This window comes from Anabrus simplex, chromosome 6 (assembly GCF_040414725.1).
Source record: "Anabrus simplex isolate iqAnaSimp1 chromosome 6, ASM4041472v1, whole genome shotgun sequence".
Taxonomy (NCBI): domain Eukaryota; kingdom Metazoa; phylum Arthropoda; class Insecta; order Orthoptera; family Tettigoniidae; genus Anabrus; species Anabrus simplex.
In genome coordinates this window covers 320,334,246-320,358,835 of record NC_090270.1, presented here as the reverse complement: position 1 = coordinate 320,358,835, position 24,590 = coordinate 320,334,246, and the positions used below count along the sequence as shown (strand labels likewise).

Sequence of the window (24,590 nt, the reverse complement as noted above, 5' to 3'; positions counted from 1 at the left end):
GCTTGCTATGCACCGCTGGATACAGAAAAGTATTTCATGTTGGCATATTAACAATTTTCACGTTGCCATATTAACAAATTTCTATGTTATGGCGTCAGAGGAATCTGATAAATAATGTCATGTATACCATTTCACTAATGAGAAAGATGAATTCTTTGTAGTTTAATATAATTTTGGCAATTCCGTGCATGAATAGTGCCGATTGACAAAGTGTCCCTTCATCACCTCTAGCATTAAGTAGCTGTCTCGATGAATGTGTGAATCAGTGTCATGATTCCAAGTTCAGAGTTGTTGACGTTTGAAGGACAGGAAGAAATCATTGAATACTTTGTCATTGTTGACAAGTTAAGGACTCAGCATCACCAACCTGAGTTTTAGATACCATACAGATAAGTTTCGTTTCAGGTACTGGTTAGCAGCACGATCGGAGATTTGAAATTTGTAGGTACGCCGTCCATATGACACTATTTTTTGAAGGTCAGTAAACTGACGGGAAAATCAAAAGAGGATGAATTCAGCTGTGCATGTTTAGGTATTTGATGTTTGTTTGTTTGTTTGTTTGTTTGTTTGTTTGTTTGTTTGATTGTTTGTTTGTCCAACCCTTGTCTCGTTTCTCTACGGGGTCGGGTATGAGTTGAGGCGAATCTCTCGTTGCGGGTTTTTATGACCAGATGTCTTTCCTGACGTCAACCTCACCAGAGGAGTTAATGAGATGAAATGAATGACGTGATACATGATACTAAGAAGGGATCGGGTGAAACCCGGTCCCAGAACGTAGCCTACTCTCGTCGGATAGCACCAAGAGGTCTGTTCAAGGCTTAACGTCCCCATCTGATGGACGAATCACCATCAACAGCGTTAAATGAGCACTGCGGAGAGGTTGTAATTTAATCCAGTAATTTGACACGCAATCTAGTGATTAGAAATTGTATACCGGCCAACATTCTGATGGTGAAAATGTTTTCGACCAACGGGACTCGAACCGGCTAACCTCGGTGTCAGACGGTTTAGACTTCAACGCCTTAACGATCATTACCAGCAGGCGGGCTATGTTGAGGAATGTATAGATTAGAATGAAAACTTACTGAAGTGAATTAACAAGTATATTCTCTCTCGGACAAGAAATCTGCTATGAAATTTGCACAAACCTTACGGGCCCAGCCAAGTAGAACTCCTAGAAGTTATGTTAATCTGGTTATACGGAAGAACAGGCTAGACGATACTTGCTACTAACCATATTAGTTTGTCTTCAAACTTAATACTACCTAAACATCCTGGCGTTAATAATAAGTTATAATTTTGCTGCCTATAAGTGGGTTATGTTAATTTTATGAAGGTAATAATAATGTTGGTTTATACGCCCCATTAACTACTTTTACGCTTATCGAAGACACCGAGTACTCGAAATTTTTGTGCCACGAGAGTTCTTTAACGAGCCATTTCGGAATTAAACATTTTAGGAATGATATTAAGTCTTATGTTAACTACAATTAAAAGATACCGAAATATATATACGAATGACCAACTTCTTCCAGTTGGCACCAGAAGCTTTATATATGCGGATGATCGAGCTATTGCTGCTCAAGAAAACTGCTTTGAGGTTGTAGAAGAAATGTTAACAGAGGCTCTTTCCGAACCATCCTACTACTACAGAAGAAACCTATTGAAGCCTAACCCATCTAAAACTCAGGTATGTGCCTTCATATAAAGAAAAGTCAGGCTTAAAGGATATTGCTGGTAGTATGGGAAGATACTCAACTAGATCACTCCCCAACAGCTAAGTGTCTAGATGTGACACTGGATCGTGCTCTCACCTACAAACAAAAAATTTTCAGCTAGAAACAATATCCTTCGCAAATTGTCTGAAACCAATTAAGGTACACATCCAAAGCCCTGGCTCTGTGTTACTCCGCTGCAGAGTACGCTTTCCCTATTTGGTACGGATCCAGTCATGCTAAACAAGTTGACATTTCTCTACATGGAACATATCGACATATCACTGGCTGCATGAGACCAACACCACTAGATATAATCTACTGTTAGGCTGGAATAACCCAACCATATATTAGAAGAGAAGTTGCATCCATGAATGAGAGAACTAAAGCACTTTCCTCATGTGCACACCCGTTGTACGGATATGAACCTGCCCACCGACGATTGAGGTCTAGGAGGAGTTTCCTGAATACAACCGAAGATCTAAACGAATCTACTCAATCCACTAGGTTGAGATTATGGAGAACTAGAAATCCTGAACTTGTTGGTTGGATGATACCAACTGAACATCTCCCTCCAGGACATGAGGAACATTGGTCTACTTGGAAATCGTTGAACAGGCTTTGCACTGGGGTTGGTAGATCAAGAGTCAATATGGTAAAGCGGGACTTTCGTTGCACATCCACGCTACGTGAATGTGGTGAAGACCAAAGCACAGCCCATTTTATGAACTGTAGTAAGTGTCATTTAAGTTGCAAAATGGAGGACTTGATGGCTGCGAAACATAAAGCCCGTGATTTCGCAAAATTCTGGGCAGACACTATTTGATATGTACGTCATTAAGTACCATTATGTTATGTAAAATGTATGCTTCTGATACGAATAAATAAATAGTAGTGATGTCCAACTAGTTTTATCAACATGAAGGTCGAAGGAAAGATTTATGGTTCTAACTATTTATCGAGTGGTACATAGTGGTAACGCGCAACTAGTTTTATCAATATTTCTTGTGCCCATATTTTTATCTAAGGTTTCCTTGTGTCAATAACTTCATTTCTGAATTATGTTGCTGTTCTTTCTAATCATCTTGATAGTCGATATCCGAATTTATGCAATATTTATCAGCACATTTATTTATTACTCTATGACAGCAACCAAATACCTTTCATAAACTTCCTTGTCGCAACAGTTTTTATAACTTCCCTTTCGGAACTTCTTCACTTTATTTTAGCTACCGAGATCGATAGCTGCAGTCGTTTAAGTGCAGCCAGTATCCAGTATTCGGGAGATAGTAGGTTCGAACCCCACTGTCGGCAGCCCTGAAAATGGTTTTCCGTGGTTTCCCATTTTCACACCAGGCAAATGCTGGGGCTGTACCTTAATTAAGGCCACGGCCACTTCCTTCGCACTCCTAGGCCTTTCCTATCCGATCGTCGCCATAAGACCTATCTGTGTCGGTGCGACGTAAAGCAACTAGCATTTTAGCTACAAGCACCTATAAGTATCACCGAACAATGAAAATCTAAACAACCGGAGATGGAGCCATTTAATTTTGGCATTTTGCAACTCGAGAGTTTACAGTTAGTTATAGTTACTGTGTTAAGTATGTCTCAAATCTCCAGTGTTCACACGTCGCCTGTGACATCAATCAACCTATACATACATACTTATTTAAACGTTCAAAATGTATACATAAACAAAGCACGCACTTACCTTCAAAGAGCTGGTGTGTTGAATTACGGACACTGTGAACGGTCATAGTACCTGAAACGAAAGAGGAAAAGCAATATAAGAAAAATAAACCAAAACAAAGATACCTTCGTACAGGCCATGAAAGTCAATGGATGGGTGGAAGGTGAAGGCTTCCACTATACGTAATCTCGGCACTTGAGGTAGAGTGGTTAGCTCTACGCCCGGCCGCCTTTGCCCTCAGGAATCAACCTGGTACTCATTTTTGGTGTAGGCTGTGTGAACATAAGGGTGATGTGCATTTCTGGAGGTGGTGGAATTTTCATTTCTTGCATTATTCAACTTCCTAACGTGGAATCGAACCGACGTCCTTTCGGCTGATCCGAGTACGCCTTTAGTATCTCGGACTGCCAGCGCCAGACAGCACCTAGGTGATAATAAAGACGATAATGAAGTCAGATAGTTTTAAACCTTATCACTGTCATAGCTCAGATATTCATTTTGGCAATACACAGTTATGAGGTTAATAAGGAACATCTCAACTACGGTGCTTTAAGAGAGGGGAACGTGGCGTTGTCATTGACTTCTCACCAAGGTAGCCACGATTCGAATGCATGTGGAATATCTGAAATAAAATCACGTGCTTCGGAGCCCACTTAAAACTGGATTCTGTGGCCATGATCACTATATCAGCTGTCAGTGGGTTCGAGCCCCTCTGTCGGTAGCCCTGAAGATCGTTTTCCGTGGTTTCCCATTTTTCACACCACGTACATTAATTAAGGCCACACCCACTTCCTTCCCACTCCTAGCCCTTTCCTATTCCATCGTCGCCATGCGATTTAAACAAATTGTTAAACAAAAACAAAAACACAAACAATTATTCTGACTCCGATGGCTGTTTCATTTTAGTGCCTAGAAATTCCACGCTCTTCCTGGCCTGCCTTGTACTTTTCTAGAAATATTCATCTTTAAAAATGTCAGACTCCTTTCATTTTCCCCTCTGATAAATGGTAATAGAGAATTGTTGTCATGTCGTACGAAAAACCATAATCACCACCACCAGAGTTGTACAGCAATACACGTTGAATCTATCAAAAGTTTAGATCTATGATATAGTTGACTATGTCGATGGCTTACTTCTAAAACCTCGTATCTCCCTATGCACTTCCTATCCATTTTCTTCCTTAAGACTGATCACGCCTCCCAGCCACAGTTGGATGTACAGTCCATCAGAACAATTTCCGTTGTGTTCATTTTCCTATGGTTATTTGTAAAGAAAAATGAACCTTAAGTACGTTAAACTGTAGGAGTGCTTAAATTCGTCATGAAAACAACATCCCTACAATACCGTATGGTAAGGTCAATTTTTCTTTGCACGTCTGCACAGGAAAATGAACACTACGTAAAAGGTTCTGATGGATTGCATATAAATATGTGGCTGGGTGGCATGACCAGTGTTAAGGAATATGATGGGTAGGAAGAACATTGTAACATACGAGGTTTTAGAAGTAAGCCGACGCTGTGTAACTGTATCTATATTATCTGGACATGTAGTAGTGTTTGGATACTTTGTGTGGATGTGAATTAATACGTCGTCCCTATACTAACCTACACTGACTGTGGTGGAATGAAAGAAACGCAATATTCAAAATAAACTCAATATTTTAATGAATCGCCGACAATTATTTGGCACAGCAACGGAAGTATATACCTTCCGCTTCCCAGATATTCCATGTTGTTTTCCACAGCACGCTCGACTATGGAGGCTTATTTATCTGTTCGTAGCTTTTAAAGGATTTGTATATGGTGGAACGGAATGCGACGGTGGATGCTTGCAAGGATGAGAAGAGAGGACGTTACTGGAGAGACAAACATATCTAAGGTAGTACAAGGGAGAAGATTGCTACGGTGTGGTAATATTAACCAAATATCTGTTTGTGCACCCCCGAAGGAGTGTTTAGTTGGTACCAGTACCGGTGAGCTATTGCACTCCTCACCTGGTCTGTTTGGGGAAATAAGTATAATAATAATAAATTTATAATGGTTGATATAATAATAATAATAATAATAATAATAATAATAATAATAATAATAATAATAATAATAATAATATAGAGCCTCCGTGGCTCAGACCGCAGCGCGTCGGCCTCTCACCGCTGGATACCGTGGTTCAAATCCCGGTCGCTCCATCTGAGATTTGTGCTGGACAAAGCGGAGGCGGGACAGGTTTTTCTCCGGGTACTCCGGTTTTCCCTGTCATGTTTCATTCCAGCAACTCTCTCCATTCTCATTTCGTAGCATCTATCAGTCATTAATAAATCACTTTAAAAGTGGCGACCCCATCGTACTAATAGCCTATATCTGCTTCATTCATTCCATCCCTGACCCGGTCAATGACTGGAAATCAGGTTGTAGGTTTTCATTTTTCATTCAATAATAATAATAATAATAATAATAATAATAATAATAATAATAATAATAATAATAATAATAATAATAATAATAATAATAATAATAATAATAAGTTTGATATCTGTTTCGTGCGTTACTGTAATGTGAGAATGGCTAAATATAACCTTCGTGTACCTTATTGACCATGACTGGGTGTTAGTGTTATTTTTCTAAATTGTTTCGTGCCAGCGACAAGGGTCCTGTGTAGGTGGTTACCCATTCAAATCTTGACCATGCCCGGTGCTGCTTAGCTATTGTCGAGCCGTGCCGCTGGAATGTTTACTAGAATAAGATGATATTCTTGTGTGTCGTTGTTTATGACACTTTTAAATTTAGAAAGACAGCAATTGGATTGTGTACAGCGTCCGGTATTGCACGCAATTGTGATTAGCATATTATGCGACCAACCTCGGGGTTCCTTGGTTAACAGCTCGTAGAAGTTGCAGAAACGGTCCTTATCTTGTTGTAGGTGTGTGAATGTTTAGGTTAAAGGCGTTGTTAAGGGCGTTTTATCTTGCTGTGTTAAAATCTCGGTTTTGTAGTAAGTTTAATTAGAAATATTTATTTAGGTAAACGGTGAATTTTGTCGCGTCTGTCTGGTTCATACTGGCCTAAGGATCTGATTAAGGGGTTGTTATGTTTCAGTGTTTTGTTGTAGAAATATTGGTAATACTGGTAATATTGTGAGGAGACAGGATAGCTACAAGGCCAGGCAAGCATTGCACTTACTGTAGTAGTGGAAGGAAGACATCGATTCAGAACACTCAGGTGGGGATGAACGGACTGTGTCACCGAGCACTTTAAATAAAGTGGAAAATCCTGGATTATAATAATATGGACAACCTTGAAAAGGGATTTCAACATAAATATGGTGACATTTTCAGAAGAAGGAAACGAAGGACAGGATTTTAGAAGAGTTACCAATAAACACAGCTATTTGAATGACTCCATATCGTGATGTATGCCAGATGTTGACGATTATTTCCATGTACCCAGTGGTGATGTAATAGTATCTGTATTCTATTATCCTTTAGAATGGTAAAAGATGCAATTCTGCTGACTTCACCAATCGGAAGAACACACAATTTTACGTAAGGAACGTATAAAACCCAAAAACGCACAAAAATTGACTAAGTGTGTTTCACTTGTAAGCCGACGATATATTGACGTGAAATAAGCTACATCGACCAGATCGGGACGAATTTTCTTATGCGTTATTAGTAGCACTTTAATGAAGTGAAATGCAGGAAGTTTTCCGCTATCACTGAACACATGAGAGATTATAATCACTCATTTTCATCCATAGATTAAGATGCAGATATCGTGCACGTAGACAAGAAAAGGAACTTTATTGAACGTTTTAGAAAACCTTCACATAAACCTCAAACAAAACTCGAATCCCATTCACTATCTCCGTGAAACTCAGGAAACTACAAACATTCTTCTTGCTATAATAACTGAAAGCGATTTGAATCAGCAAACAAGCAACTCTGCCGCAACACGCAATACATATGCCGTTTCTCGTCCTTCAACCTCATTCACCCTACCCTCATCCGCCGCTTCCCTTAATGAACATAAACCCTGAGCAGTCTCCAGTCAGTGCTAAGGTCAACGTCAACGCGACCTGAAGAACTTGCGTACCCCGCTGGATGGGAAGGAGGGTGAGTTAATGTTTTCGGTATTTCATTGAATAGCTCTCTTTCTTCAAACTTTTCTCGTTCTCACACTCGGTATTTTTTATTTCTCTTCAGATACCTGGTGAACGCTTATATTCTTCTTTCAAGAAATACGGAGGTTAAATTTCACTCTGTTCCGATATTGACAGATAATATTTGAAATTCCTTTAAAAACATTCCACCTGATTTCAACGATGCTCCTCGAGCCAACCAATTCTTGTTCATCTCTAGGCTTGCTTACTTCTAGTCAAATCAGCACTAATTTTAATCACAGCAAGACTGAGAAATGATACATTATTAACAAAATTAAATTTTATTCTATAATGTTATATTATTCTCCTATTAGCCTTATTCTCATGTACCACTGTTTTATATATATGTCGTACTTCTTGCACATCGACCTAAAGTTAACCTTAAAACAGGTTGAAACATGTAATTAGATATGTTTTGACGGCCCATTTAATTTAAGTGGTAACATTTTATTGTATTGAACATGTGGACAATATATGTATATAATGTTTACATATATTGCTAAAACGTGTTAACATTTTATATGAGTAGTACATAAGAACAAGACCCCTCGGTAGTTCAACTTGTAAAGACAATCACGAAAACCATCACTAGTTCATTATTTTGAGTCCTGAAAAATATATTTAGGTCAGCGATGGAGGAAGAATATTGTATCAGCACTACATTATACCTTGAATGACAAAATGTGGCCTACATACAAGGTCGAAAAACAGATTTTTCTATCATTGTTATGTACGAGTATCTACACATTTTATAGATAGAACTAGGCCTATTTCCCTCCGAGATATGTGGATGTTTGTGAAAAATTCAATAATCGTCAATATCGCCGTTAGTATTAGCAGTAAGATAAAATTGTGTAAAACATAAACGTTCACAAATTATAGTTTACATAACTTTGAAAATGCACAGCGATTCGATAAAAAATATTAACGGATAAATTTAATATTTCCAGTTTTGTACTTTTGTCTCCTGAATATTGTCACGCTACCAAATCAAGCCTCATGGCACAGCAGTCCCAAAGGGACATGGCCTACCTGCCGACCGCTGTTCAGCCCGAAGCCCTGCAGATTATGAGGTGTCGTATGGACAGCACGACGAATCCGCTCGGCCGTTATTCTTTACTTTCGAGACCGGGGCCGCCATCTCACCGTCTCACCGTCAGATAGCTCCACAATTGTAATCACGTAGACCTGAGTGGACCTCAAACCAGCACTCAGATTAAGGTAAAAATAACTAGCCTGGCCGGGAATCCAACCAGGGCCTCCAAATGAGAGGCAGGCACGCTATACTAATCAATATACTAATCAATAATAATAACCTAGCCTTCATTGGCCTGCGCCCTCTCACTTTTTCTACTCTTTCCATCGTCAATGTCCACTTCACTGAAGTTAATCTTTATTTTGGATCACCTTCTACCTTATACATTAAATACATTCTTTCCTCTTTCGCTCCGTCTTGAACACCATAAATAAAGATGCACTTCTACGTACGTTCCTGACTACTATTTGCTTCATCTCTGGTTCACCTTACACAACCCCTCCTCCAAAATTTTCACCTTTTTCTCAATAGCACTAGTTCTGCCGCGTTACTTTCCAGCTTCGACGCCGTCTCTTCCACATTTTCTTGTATCCACCTCTTCATATTGAACCCTTGACTTACCGTAGAATTATGGGTTCAATATCATTTATCTCCTTCGACTATTCCCTTATCTTCTCCTTAACTTGGTACATTTGACATGCCTCTTTAACCAACTCCTTAATCGCTTCGATTTCAACCCAACCGATGACGCCATGGATTCATTTCCATGCCCGCAGTGATTCATAGAACTGTCACCAGTGTTATTTACCTCGCAGTTTCCATATAACCCTTACTCTCCATTCTCCTTATCGCTTTTCTCTTCACACACCTCTGCCATCTTCCAATTACCGCTGGATATTGTTCCACTGAAATGCCCATGTCTCGACACTAGCCACTTAGCACATCCGCTGTCTCTGCTTGCTTAAGGTCGACTGGGTACTAATCAAAAATATATAGAGCATAGTGCACTGTCCAGGTATAACTGTAACACTGAGTATCAAGAAATTAAGTGGATCCATTTTTCCGTGATATGCAAACATCCTGATCGGCAGACAGATAAAAATAGAACTGCACCTACTTTTCATTTTGCATAGCTAATCTGAGATATAAAAAAAACTCAGAATGAAGCCAAAATCTCAAGTGGACAGACAAAATTATGATTTTATTTATGTACCAGTAATTTAAATATAAGTGGGTTCGATAATTTAAAAACAAGTTTTCCGCTTGAGAGGTGCACATGACCTTGAGGTTCACTCAGCCTACACCAAGAAACAGTACGAGGATAATTTCTGGTAGCGAAGGCGACGGGGCCTAGAGCTAACCATTCTAACCCCACCAAATGCCGAGGTTGCGGATAGGGGAAGAAAATACACTATTGAGAATTCGTACCACTTTGCGAGATATCGCAAGACATTGATTGCCAGCGCGCCTAGCGGGACGGCCTTGAACCTGAGTGTAGTAATGCACTGTATTCTATTAATTATGATGAAATATGTCAGGTTCCAAACCGTCACTGGTTAAAAAGTGGTTGCAGGAGTTTCTGCATTTCACATCGGACAGTAAGATTATAATACTGTACAACGTATGTAACGCTCGCAGCAAAGAGGTGACTGGTACTTGTTTTATATATTTCCCCCTAACGATTTATTATCAATTCAGCAAAATGAACATGGTTTTTAAATGATACCTATTCAAATACGTAAAACAGAAGCTGCCTAAAAATATTTTCGAGCCTATTTGAGAGTCTCCTTTAGGCAGCTAAAAATCCGAGGTCTAGTAATCACTGTTTCTTGCTTCCGTGGTGGAAAGAATTGTAGTGTGCTGTCGGAATATGAAGAGTAACGTGTTGGAAAAATCAGAAACACCCAGTCCCAGAGCCACAAGAATAAATTAGATGCGATTAAAGTCCCCTATCCGGTCGGGAATCGAATCCTGGACCTTCTGGACCGAAAGTGTCAACGCTGACATTCAGCCAAGGATTCAGACAAAAGGAAATCATTATTCAGTTTCATTATTTCTATACGTTTTAACATTCAACTTTTGTAGTTTCAACCTTGCCCCCTGATGTTTAATGTCGGGCCGTCAGGTGCGCCACTGTCAACATGTCCCTCAGATTAGCACGGGAGTATACGGAAGCGTCCTGTATTGTCTATAGTGTTTTTGGTGGAAGCCTTTTACCTTCCACCTCTCCAAGGGTTTTCGTGAGTTGAACATACATGATTTTGCTTTTACTGTAGACACAAGTTGGAGCTAACGTGACTCTTATCAGAGTGAAATCTTATTAAAATTTGTATCATTTTTATGGTAAGAACACTCTATTTCTGGAATATTGGACTATGAAAGTTTGCTTTACGATTAATTTAGTGCGCTAAGAATGAGAACAAATAAATCGTACTCTTGATATACGCGTAAAAATCATCCAGAGTTGTAATATAATGAAGGTTTAGTGCCATATCTCCGTCTGCTTAAGAACTATAAAACTACTGAATTTATAGCACACAAGGACTGATGCAAGCGGGAGGAAGCTGAGGTTAGGGAAATGTACCGCTCCTCCTGCTTCTCTCCACGTAACTTACGGGGCACCTCAGCTCCCAAGTGTCATTTGCAACCCTCACTGGATTACGTGCCACCTTCCTCTCTCTTCCCTCGTCCTCCTCCCACCCAACTCGCCACTACATCATTCCTAGTCTAGCCACTAAAGGAGCAAGTAATAAACCACACAAAACGAGACATTATTCTAAGGAGGAAAGAATTAATGACTGACTCATGCCCTAAGGACTAAGTAAAATTTCCATCCTGTACCTCGGGAGTTCTAGTCGGAATAAAGTCAGCACTGCAATTAGTTATACTCCTCGGTACATAAACTGTATTCTTTGAGGATCAGGTTGCGGGGAAGGAAAATAGTATGAATTGTCTTTGAAACATGAAATACAACAGACATGGTCATTATGGGCCCACACATTTTTGCGACTGCGTTGTAATTTTATTACATCTACGTCTAAGGGATTACTTTTTCCTGCATAATTAATAGGAAACTCTATCCTAACTAGAATTCCTAATAGTAATAATTAATGTTATATTCATTACGTCCCACTAACATCTTTTACGGTTTTCGGAGACGACGTGGTGCCGGTATTTAGTCCCGCAGGAGTTATTTTACGTGCCAGTAAATTTACCGACACGAGGCTGACGTATTTGAGCACCTTCAAATACCACCGGACTGAGCCAGGATACAACCTGCCATGTTGTGGTTAGAAGGCCAGTGCCTCACCCGTCTGAGCCATCCAGTCCGTTAATATCGTTGTGATATGGAAATTTAATATAATTTTGAAGCCTTTCCGACTGTCGAGCACTATTTACAACACCTATAACACATTTGTAGAAAACACTATTAAACGAAGAATGGCATATCTCGTCCTTGAAAGAACATCATCAGTTTCTGTCAAATCACACTTTTTATTTTACTGATGGAGACTATTTAGAACTGTAGAAACAATCATGTTAAAATTATTTAAATTAGAAAGATATAACTCTTCTGTCTAGACATACATCACATATACATAACATTTATTCCTGGTTCGGACAATTACAGTAACTTGTGGTGACTTGTTTGATACATTTTGTGTTTCATATTTGCAAATGTTTTGTTGTTTTCTAAAAAAATTTTAAGTTTCAGCAACTTGTAAATGTCAATATTCGGTATAGTCCTTAACATATGTGATATATCCCAAAAATAACGCCAGAGCCCCTATCAAAAGTAAATTAGTAAATAAATAAAATAAGTCCTAAAATGTTGTTTCTACGTTTGCCCCATAAGAACAGACTAAACATAAAACAATGTTAATGCCTAAATATCTCCCAACCTGAACACCCAAAGGCTCCCATGGCCAATATTTCCGCTCCCAAAAGTATCATTTTCACAAACTTTGTCATATTTGGTTCTCTACGAGCCTACTATCCCCTATGAGTGGGGCGGAAGAAGAACGCCCACAGTATCCCCTTCCTATCTCAAGACTTGACGAAAATGGGGTCCCATAACTCTTAACTTTGGAGCGTCGGTTAGCGACCATGCGGTCTTTAACTGAGTCCTGGCACTGCTTCGAGTTACTCGTGCCAGAGTCCTCACTTTTATCTATGCTATCCGACTTTGTGGGTCAACTCATATTATTTTCTGACCCCTGTGAGAGTGTGAGTAGAGAATGGCTGCCCTATTGTAATTCCTCTTTGAATAATAATCACCACCATCACCACCACCACCAATAAAAGCACATTAAACACGAATATGTGTAATATCTAAATTTATCCTTGGGTCTTCATAGGTTAAAGAAGAGCTTCAACAGTACGTCTTCTCTCCTTGTTAATCCAGCTGGACAGAAGGGTATAAGCAGAATTTAAACATAAGTGTTCCTGAAAATGAAAACCTACAACCTGTTTTCCAGTATTTGACCGGGTCAGGGATGTAATGAATGATTCACATATAGGCTATTAGTACAATGGGGTGCCACTCCCAATGTGATTTATGAATGACTGAGAAATTCTGTGAAATGTTAATGGAAAGTGTTGCTAGAATTAATGATGGCAGGGAAAACCTGAGTACCCGGAGATAAACCAGTCCCGCCTGCGCTTTGTCCAGCACAAATCTCACATGGAGTTACCGGGATTTGAACCACGGAGGCTCTACAGGGGAATATAATGAGCACTAAAATCTTCTAAGATACTCAAATATCTGGGAAGAAAAGTATAAGACTTATGCAATATTTTGAGCCACGGAGGCTCCTTAAGTGTTCCTACACTTCTAAATAAATTTCATCAATTAAGAAGGTGTGATTTTATACGGCGTGGGTGAAGTAAAACTGACCCGCAAAATATTTGCAATAGGACTGACGCGGAATTGGCCCTTGTTAACGAAAATCACAGAATATGCTGGAAATTGCCACCGTTGACGTCGGTGCAAGCCACCACACAGCAATATTGAGATTATGCAAATGGTTTTTGGACATACTGGTGGCGATTTCCTGCTACATAATGGAGCGTGTACAGTTAGTTCGCATACCCTGACAGGCTGAACCAAGCCTCATCTGCAGAAATCAAAAATTGAGGCTCGAAAAGTCCTGACTGCACTTCACTCAGAAACCACCACGTGAAGGTTCGGCGCTTGAACATCAGTAAATTTGTAAGGATACAGAAGGAGGTTTTCCTGATAATGTTTCGACGCGACGATCTCTTAATTCTCACTTTCACAGATAAACGGCGTTGAGAATTCTTCGGACTTTGCTCCAGGCTTTCCTTCACTCGAGGAATGTTTTCTGGTCTTCGAACACTTTCCGGATAGTTACGAGTTTTATTCACTATAGAGTCCGTTTCGCACTATTTTGCCACTAAGTGTTGCACTTCGGACTTTGGTGAAGGTTTTGCTGAAACACCCCCATTATTAAACTCTTGAACAAACAGTTCCGCACGGGGTTTCCACGAATCGTGCTGAACAGTACGCATGCGCTGTTTTATCGTGAGCACCATTTTGCATTCATTCAACTGGTCGGCACACATACGTCTGCTCCTCTCACTTACTCGCAAGTAATTACACAGCGACGTATTCGGGACAGAGCGTGTGGGAGTTGCGCACGCGCAGACAAGTGACAGCAACTGATCAGTGCATCGAAATCGCGGTTTCCAGCATTTCTGTAATGGGAAATTCTCCTCTTCATTAACAAAGGTCAATCCGACGTCACTATTATGAATGATTTTCCGGTAGTATTATTTTACCACCCTGTAGCATTTGATGATTTTTTTTCAAGAGCAAAGCATGTAATCCCATGTTTAACATGTATAGTATTTTAAACAGACAATAAAAGCACTTTAGTTTCATTAACTCAGTCGACACTGGTATGTATGGCTTCCTTTTGAAAAAGATTTGGAAAATTCACACAGAACGGAAATAGAAACTCAGACGTTGGCAGCAAAGAAGGACGCTAACAGGATCTGTTTCCAGATCAACTCAGCTTAAATGAGGATAATTGAGGAGTTAAATGACGGTAAGACAGTGCCTCCATTTAGAAACCAAGAATAGTGGCCGAGGAGATTCGTCGGCATACAACACTTCTCCCTCGTTATCTGTAAGCCTTCGGGCTGCAGAGCGACACTCAGTGGACCTTGAACTGTCAGGGCTGAAGTGCCATGTAGTCGGTAGGTCGGTCTTCTGCATTCGTCGCTGATTCGTCTGATGACCGTGTTGTAACTTCGCAAGCACATACGATGCAACATAATTGGAGCTTGAAGGGCTAGCGCACAATGAGTTACCCAATGAGAACGAAGATACCACTTAATTCAGAACAACGGCAAAGCATTCTTAAATTCAAAATTTCATTATTAGAGAAGTCTTGCTCGTGAAGAGTCAAGATTTTCTTTTCAAGATGCGGAGCGAATTTCCCTGCGAAAGGTAAAGAATTTCACCTTGTTTTCAGACACGGCAAATGCCCGAAAAAATTATTATTATGTCTAAAATGTAAATAAATAAAATATCGATCTACAAGTGTTAAAATATCATATAATTTGGAGGTAAACATGTTTATAAAAGTTGAAGATATCCCTAGAAATATTTTCATACATCTTGAACAATGACAAAGTTTTAGACTCAGAAATGTTGAGGGAACTGTGTCCTTGAACATAGAATTGTATTACAAAGCATCTCCATGAGAAAAGTTCGTAAATTCATTAGTGGCAAGAACTTTTAAAGCTTCTACTAATGCATTGGATGCTCGAAAGGCCAGAATAGATAGGTAAGGGATAACTCTAAATTAGCTGATATTACAGGACGTCACCTCATTAGAGGATCAGAAGGAGGTTCCTAATATGCTATGTGGAGTTTTTAATTAAAACTAACGTATGTCTGATAAAAACGTAATTTGAAATTCCCAGAGCGGAACTCAATATCACATCAATTGAAAAAAATACTGAAGAGTTTTTAAATTAGATGATGAGCTTCACAATGGGAAATGTCACCCTGCATTTAATAATAGAAAGGAAAGTCAAATACCATTAACATGAGCACCTGTTTTTTAGTGAATATGACTTACAGATCTCAGAAGAATGGGGACATGCTGAAATTATTCTGCCGTTCTGCTGAAACTAATGATAACGATCGCATTGCTTAAGATTATGTAAATAGCTGAAAAGAAATACCTATGTGGTTTCATATTACCCATTTTAATTTTTAGGCAAAGAGTTTTAAGATTGTAATAGACATACAGACTGGTCAGGAGAGTACCGAAATGCATAAATACTCAGGAATAATCGCAAAGGGAATTACAGTATAATACCTGTATTAAACAAAAGTGGAAATATAAAATTAGTGAATTTAAAATGATGTTCCCAAAAATCATTGGATGAGTAGTGGATGAATTAACGTGAGTATCGTATGTGGAAAGAGATATAGGTTCCGGAAGACGGGTAAAAGTTATTTAAAACAAGCATTCCCAAGAAATAAAATACGGCGGTTTACAATAATTGTAATTCACTTAAAACGATATCCTGTGTTGCCAAAGTCATCGAATAAATTCTTAGAACAACATTCGTGAAAAGGTCGTATTGCAACAACAAAAACAACAACAAACAACTTTATTTCTGAAGTATATGGCCAACAATGGAGTCCAGTTTTCGTTTAGGGACAAAATATACAAAAGCACTGAGTGAATGAGAAGTGATATGGCACTGATTCTCTAGAGATCGATGACAATAACTGCAAAATAAAAGGTTTGGGAAGTATGGCATAGCGAATTATTGGACGAGAAAAAGTAAATATAGTGCACACTATTAATTACAAAACCTCTCTGTACATCCAAAAAAGCAAAAATGTATTGTTTAGCTAGAAATATGGCAATATCAAAATTTTTCTGCCCACTAAAATCATGTTCCAAATATTATTAGGAAGAAACGGATTAGATGGAAATGCAACTACAAAAAGAATAGTTTTATTCTTTCTTGCTAGTGGCTTTACGTCGCACCGACATAGACAAGTCTTATGGCGACGATGGGACAGGAAGGAGCTAGGAGTGGGAAGGAAGCAGCCGTGGCCTTAATTAGGTACAGCCCCAGGATTTGCCTGGTGTGAAAATGAGAAACCATGGAAAACCATCTTCAGGGCTGCCGACAGTGGGGCTCGAACCCACTATCTCTCGAATACTGGATACTGGCCGCAATTAAGCGACTGCAGCTATCGAGCTTGGTAAAAGAATAGTTTGGAATAAGATAAAGTCCGGATTCCATTCTCATTAATTGGGTAAATAATAATAATAATAATAATAAGGAGCCGGGAATTGGTCGGAGGAGCGCAGGAAAGAATTCAGCGAGAAAATGAAGGAATACTGGGCCAACAGGAAGGCTCAAGAGGCCACTAAGAACACAATCCAGTATGCTAAAAGGGGCAGACGAAGACAAAAACACAGCTAGAACACAAGCACCGTGGTCCACAGATGACCTAAACGCAAATAAAAACATAATAATAATAAGAATAAGAATAATAATAACTACCATCATCATCAATATCAGCGCCATCGCTATCGTTTCCAGCTCCATTTTCTCGTGTGCGGTGTATAAAGTATAGTTTCTGTTATTCTATGTCCTCCTAGTTGATATTCCTCTTGCTGTCCTCTTATCGTCTATCCATCGATTTCTTGGCCTCGTGTCCAAATCATTGAAGCCTGCATATTTCTAAAAGCTCGGTAACAAGTATTTTGATGTCAACCTCCTTCCTATGTTCCTCATTTCTAATCTTGTTTTCCCTGGTTTTCTCGTTCATTATTCTGAAAAAACCGAAGTAATGACTAACATCAAAGATATCCGGCCCCGCGGTTTAGGGGGCAACGCGTCCGTCTGTCATCCGGCTGCCCCGCGTTCGCTTCCCGGCCTGGTCATCGGATTTTAATTGTAAATGATTAATATCCCTGTCCTGGGTCTTGGGTGTTTGTATCGTCCTTAACGTTCCTTTCCTCACATTCGACACTTTACACTTTCGCAATTCCACTTACACACAGGTTCCTCCCATATGGCGAAAGTAGTGGCGAAAGATCTGCAGAAGTCGACGCCACGATCTAATAAAAAAAACATTAAAGATGCCTCGGAAAAACTCCAGACAAAATACGGGAAGATCAACCGAGAAGAAAAATGTAAGTACCTTGGTGAGATCATAAGGGAAAACGGACTGGACAAAGAAGCACTTAAGGAACGAGTACACAAACTTGAAATAGCCTATCAAACGCCGCACTCAATCTACAACAATTTTTTTTTTTTGCCGAAGATACTAAACTTAATTATGAAACTGTTCTGAAGCCAGTAGTTATGTATGCAGCCGAAACCCTATCCCTAACTGGTAATAAAGAACTCCTCGAAGAACTGGAGAAAAACGAGCGCAAAGTAAGCAAAAGTATCGTGGGATCCCATTACAAAAATGGCACCCATTATAAAAAATTCAACATTGAAGTATACAGTAAACTAGAGAAAATTACAGAAACAATCCGGAGGAGACAGGAACAATATTACGGTCATCTCAAACAGGCTATCTAAATAGATCTTTCACTTTTTTGACTCCAAACCTAAAAACACAATCCCGTAGTTTATGAACACCAAAAAACCCTCCAAATTCTGTATATAAAAACGCCTTCAATAGAGATCTCTTCCAGAAAAAAGTTACTGAAGAATGGGATAAACTGAGATAACCAACCGAAAAGAAGACAAGGTACCATCTGGACAGAGGAACGCAAGCTCACAGAGAATGAGGAAATTCTGAGCTGAAAACTAAAGTGAAGCAAACTGCCAAATAATGTAACAAGACCTAACGTTCCAACGAATAATAATAATAATAATAATAATAATAATAATAATAATAATAATAATAATAATAATAATAATAATAATAATAATAATAATAATAATAATAATACGTATTTATCGATAGCCGTTAAACGTCACACGTATATTTAGTTACCGATGAAATAAGGAAGGGAAAGTAACGACTGTAACCTAGTTGACGTATCATGCATCGGCTGTGTAAACAAGAAACCGTGGGAAATCATGTTAGGGCCAACGACAGTGGGGTTCGAACACACCATCTTCTGACTGGAAGGTTACAGCTTTACGACTATTGCCTCATAGCTAATCAATTCTTCTTGATCCTATTATTATTATTATTATTATTATTATTATTATTATTATTATTATTATTATTATTATTATTATTATTATTATTATTATTATTATTACCGGGCCAGTTGGCCGTATGGTCAGGGGCGCATCCGGGAGATAGTGGGTTCGAACCCCACTCTTGGCAGCCCTGAAGATGGTTTTCCGTGGTTTTCCATTTTTACACCAGACAAATGCTGGGGCTGCTTGTTAATTAACGCCACGGCCGCCTCCTTACCACTCCTAGGCATTTCCTATCCCATCGTCGCCATAAGAGCTATCTGTGTTGGTGCGATGTAAAGAAAAACTACAGAAACGTATTAGTATTTTGAAGTTGTTAATGTCTCATCAAAAACCATACCTAAGTTATAATAAGATACGCTCCCACAGTTTAATAATAATAATAATAATTATAATAATAATAATAATAATAATAATAATAATAATGTTATTTGTTTTACGTCCCACTAACTAATTTTACGGTCTTCGGAGACGCTCCCACAGTTTCAAGGACAGAAAATTTTAAATAAATAAATAAGGCTTCTACCATTTTAGGTCCACGTGTGTTAAAAATAATCGCTATAGAAATTGGACAGCCTCAATGCACGTCTTTAGTAACAATTTTTTTTTTTTTTTGCTATTTTGCTTTACGGCGCACCGACACAGGTATGTCTTATGGCGATGATGGATAGGAAAGGCCTAGGAGTGGGAAGGAAGCGGCCGTGGCCTTAATTAAGATACAGCCCCAGCATTTGACTGGTGTGAAAATGGGAAACCACGGAAAACCATCTTCAGGGCTGCCGACAGTGGGGCTCGAACCCACTATCTCCCGGGTGCAAGCTCACGGTTGCGCGACTCTAACAGCACGGCCAACTTGCCCGGTACAATTTTGATTTCAATAACTCCTTATTAACAAAACTTTCTACAATAAAAATAATGTTCTCTACACCTACAGTATGTTTAAAGTTTAACTCAAAACGAATGATACGTTCCTGAAGGTTGTAATGTTCACAGAATATGCCGCCGAAGTGTAAAGGCCTTACACTTATAATTTTATCCTAATAGTATCACCAAATTCATTTCTTTTTTTAAATACGGGATAGGAATGGAACAGTTTGATTTCGTTCTTTCATGAAACATTATTTTCGTGACCTGAACATGGAAGTTCTGACATAGAGCTCAATAAATGACAAGTCTTATATCCCCGTTTGTCTATCCTCGGAGTTTGCCTTGAAGGTGTTCCTTCAATAAAATATGCCCACACACACACAAGCACGCACAAGTCTCACAGTTACATTATATATTCCCCGCAAGGGAAAATCGCGTGACACCCAGGAGAATACTGCATACAGTGCCCCATAAAATCTCGCACCTGGAAGACAGACATTTGTGATTTACGATGCTGCACTCGGTAATAACTACTGCCTTTGTCCTTCACAGCACCACACATACTTTGCTGCTGGACTATAACTCTCAAACGCTTTTAGGGCAAACAGAAAGCATACAAACATTTCCCTAGGTTAACCCTGTAACCGTACACCGGTTTTTCAGGGACACTAACAGTATACGGGGCACTGTGTTCCCCACAAGAGAACGTGTATGCTACAAATTCTGACTTACTACTTACATAAAAATATAGAAAATAAATGAAATCGGATACTATTATTTTGTGAATACCAACATTATAAAACACTAATCTCTGCAAATAAAAGAAAATTAAAAGTCATAACTTTGTCGAGGTTCGTGTAAACATTTTGGATTTTAGCACAAATACAGGTTTCACTTTTCACAATGTGGGCATAACACCAACACAAGGTTGCTACGCACGAACACCTATACACTGCAAAATATAGGAATTTTAGTGTCTTAGGAACTTGGGCAACCATTACATTTTCCAGACCTCCGACTGACTTATTTTACCAAGTAGTTATCTAAACTCCAAATTGCTCTCAAATTTCTATTCACTATTCCTCTACGTAGTGATGGGATTTCCAATCGTCGTGACATTCAAAGTCTAATTTTTTTGTCTTTTAGACTTTACGTCGAACCAACACAGATAGGTCTTATGGCGACGATAGTATAGGAAAGGCCTAGGAGTGGGAAGGAAGCGGCCATACCCATAATTTAGGTACAGCCCCAGAATTAGAATGGTATGAAATGGAAAACCACGGAAAACCAATCTCAGGGTTGCTGACAGTGGGGATCGAACCCATGTCTCATTAATTCCTCTACCAATATAAAAAGAAATTCTAATTCCGTTCTACTTCCTCTTTTGCAAGAATAATACAATTCAGTACAATACAATGGATTTATTTTGTCTGGCAAGATTAAGGCCATTAGGCCCTCTCTTCCATCTAACCAGAAAATACTGTATCTACTTGTGCAAAATTAAAATAAATACACTTACAATTGAAACAGCTTGCAACTACTAAACAATACAATATTATGATAAAAAATAAAAATAGGAAAAAATGGGAGAATGGTGATGATGATGATGATGATGATGGTGATGACGATGAAGATGATTATTTACTTATTTAATTTTTCTTTGTAGAAAATATAGGCATTCACGGAAGTAGTATTTAGCACACTATGAACTGGACAAAATGGCCATCGCCTTGCTTTGGACTGCAGGTATATCGCACCCTCCACAAGAATAGCTGCACGAGTCATAATATGTAACTTTTAGTTACGACATTCACCACACGGGAAAATAATAACTCTTTCGACCTAGAAAATTGTCATACGTGTAACTGCTTTCTTTCTTGAAACAATTCCCAAACGCCGTTTTACCACTTCAGCATAATGAACACCATCAGTCAAGAATTATTGACCCTTCTTAGTTGCGTTTTATTTTCATTGAAATTCCGTGAAAACGTGACGTTATATTATATACATACAACAAGATATCTATTTCTATTGGACCTAACCTACGAGACTATCAGGCTAACTAACCACATTACCTGTATTCTTCAGAATGCCTAGGGCTGATTATGCTTTTCGCTTACAGGGGCCTAATATCTAAATCATCGGCCCATAATGGAACGAAATGATACGAAATATAGTAACAATTTAAAAGTTCAAAATCATCCACTGACCAGAATTCAAAACGTGGTAATGAAGAATGCATGGATGAATATGCATTTAAGACAATCAGTGAATCCGACCCGCAATGTCCCACATTCCCATAAACTATCTGAAAACAATAGTATTACTGACCAATGGACTGCTTATAAACCACATTCTTGAAGCGATGATGCTTTATATCTAAAGGGGTCCAAAATCCATTTCAACGGTCTCTCATAATGGAACTTATCGCTAGTGAAATAGAACCATGGTATTTGTCATATTGCGGTACTAATCAAAGTAGCCTAGACTCACGGTGTTCCACACATTATGGTACTAATCTCAAGTATTGTACGTCGCACAGGTAACGCAGACCTATGGTGTTTCTCAGATAATGGCGCTACTCATAGGCAACGCAAACCAACGGAGTTCTTCACATAGGTGTACTAATCACAGGCGCTGGTATTCCCGTGGTGTTCCTTACATAGTGGGTACTAATCACAGGCAACGCAGACCCCACGGTGTCGCTCATATAGTGGTATTAATCACAGGTACTGTAAACCCACAGTGAAGCCACTCTTTTCTGCTACTAATCACAAACCTGTTGTGTACCTCACATAGTGGTGCTACTCGCAAGTAAAGGCGACTCATGGTGTTCCCCGCGTGATGGTACTAATCACAATTAGTTTCATGGTTCTAATGCAATCATCCCTTGGTCGAGCCTTTTAGTCGCCTCTTACGATAGGCAGGGGATAATGTGGGTGTATTTTTGTCTGCGTCCCCCACCCACAGGTAATGCCTAGGATTAACAACCAGAGAAGGCAATGAAGGAATCGAAAAGAAGGAATGAAAGATTTTAAGAAACAATCTCGGACCAAAAAATTGTGCTGACACATACCGATTACTCAGTAACAAAGAATTATACAGAACATGCAGCAAGATTTCAGGTACCATACGCAAAGGAAGGATTAAATTTTTTGGACATATTTCAAGAATTCCCGACGATAGACTCACTAAGAATTTGTTGAATCATCTCAATAAGCCCAATAGGAAAGGCAACTTCTATAAAAAATGATTTGTTAACACCAAGGAGGATCTCCAAGAAATTAACATCATGGATCAAAACATCCAAACCAGAACGATTTTTAGAAACAAGATGCACACATTTGAGCAGTTCCTAGAACTAGGAACAGCGACCAGGTAGAAAGAACATTGTACGGCTGAAATTAAAGACACAGTTAAGCAAGGGAATGGAGGAATATTGGCACCAAAGGAAACTGAAATCATGAAAAGAGTTACGTGGTGCATAGTTGGCCAAAATCGATTATAATGATGAAATGCTAAGTTGTATCATGCAGAAATGGTCTGATAAAATAGCATCCTTGATTTCATATGGTGTTTTATACTTTTAAACTTGTTTTATCGGAAACATTCATTTTTGAGTCATGTCACAAGTCTTGTGCAGAAGCGACATATCGCGTAAAAGCATCCACTCCTCTATGAGATTGTCTTTTCTTCAACACAGTGTACCTGTGTATCATTAGTGGATGCATCAGCGTGGTAACAGCTTGAAGGCTAATGCCTGTCATAATCCGAGTCTTCTCTCCTGTAACTTGTCCTGTCCTTCCGTCTTCAGCTTTCTCCTCTGCACTATCTGCCCTAGGGATTCACTCATCATCTGAATCATTACGGGAAGGTTATCTTCAAGCACGTCATCTTCTTCCACAAAGTTTATTTCATCATCACCGTCAGAAATAACTGGGATATCAAGCTGAGACCTCTTTCATTTGAGTAAAGTATGTTTATCACGTTCTAAGTTATCCATATGAAATACTCTCAACACGAGGTACAAATAAACAAGTTATGAAAGCTTTTAAAAAATTGTCTACAATAAAATAAGTTTCATTAACCGTACACTGATAAACTGTATTATTCAAATGCACGTTATGAGATGGGTGATATCACTCGTTAGATTTAACTCGCCAACTGAAAGAGTGTGAAGGTCAGAGAAAAATCACAGCGATGGGAGCCAAGAAGGGTTGCAAACATCGAACTACTGAGGAATAAAAAAAATCCCTGATGTACTCAGTGCTACCTTGTACGGGTCCAAGTATAAAGTTCACGTTTCTATGAAAACAGGGCTTAGTAAGACACTTGTTGAGGGAGGAGTTATTGCCAGAGTAATGTCGTATGAACGACTCAACGCTGAACTATTAAATACGTCTTAGCACAGCAAAGAGTTTGCAAGAAGTATTTATTCTGTTTACGAGAAAAAACCGAAGAGAAAACAGAATTTCGAATAACAATAAATTTACAGGAATGTATCTCAACGTTCAGGTATGTAATCATCATTGCTAAGATTTATTCCTATCACCTTACGAACTGAATTCAAGAAAATGACCATATGCATACTTTTTGGCTTTGGTGTCTGTTTGTCTATTTGTCTGAGTTTTTATAACTTGAAAACTAATGGACATATTTCTACCAAATTTCATATTTGGAATCCACCTGCCCTTGGGTAGGTTTCAGAGCTAATATTATTTCTAAATCCTCGAACTGACTTGGATACGGAACCTAAACCGCAATTTTGCTTGCACTAACACCAAATATACACAAACAAACTTAACCCGCGAGTGGTCGCTATATGAGATTTTCTCTCACATTATTTTTTATTGTGACATTACTACACAGTGGTGAAAGGGAGGTGACTGTTCC

The 24,590-nt window shown here is 38.9% G+C and overlaps 1 long non-coding RNA gene across 1 annotated transcript in view; it reads right to left on the bottom strand.

Annotated features, from left to right (window-relative positions):
• The window catches only part of LOC137501269 (uncharacterized), a 792,237-nt gene extending 788,768 nt beyond the window's left edge, over nucleotides 1-3,469 (bottom strand). Inside the window, exon 1 of the long non-coding RNA XR_011018449.1 lies at nucleotides 3,427-3,469. This is a non-coding gene — a long non-coding RNA (uncharacterized lncRNA). The remainder of the gene's footprint in view (nucleotides 1-3,426) is intronic.
• Between the last annotated feature and the right edge of the window lie 21,121 nt (nucleotides 3,470-24,590).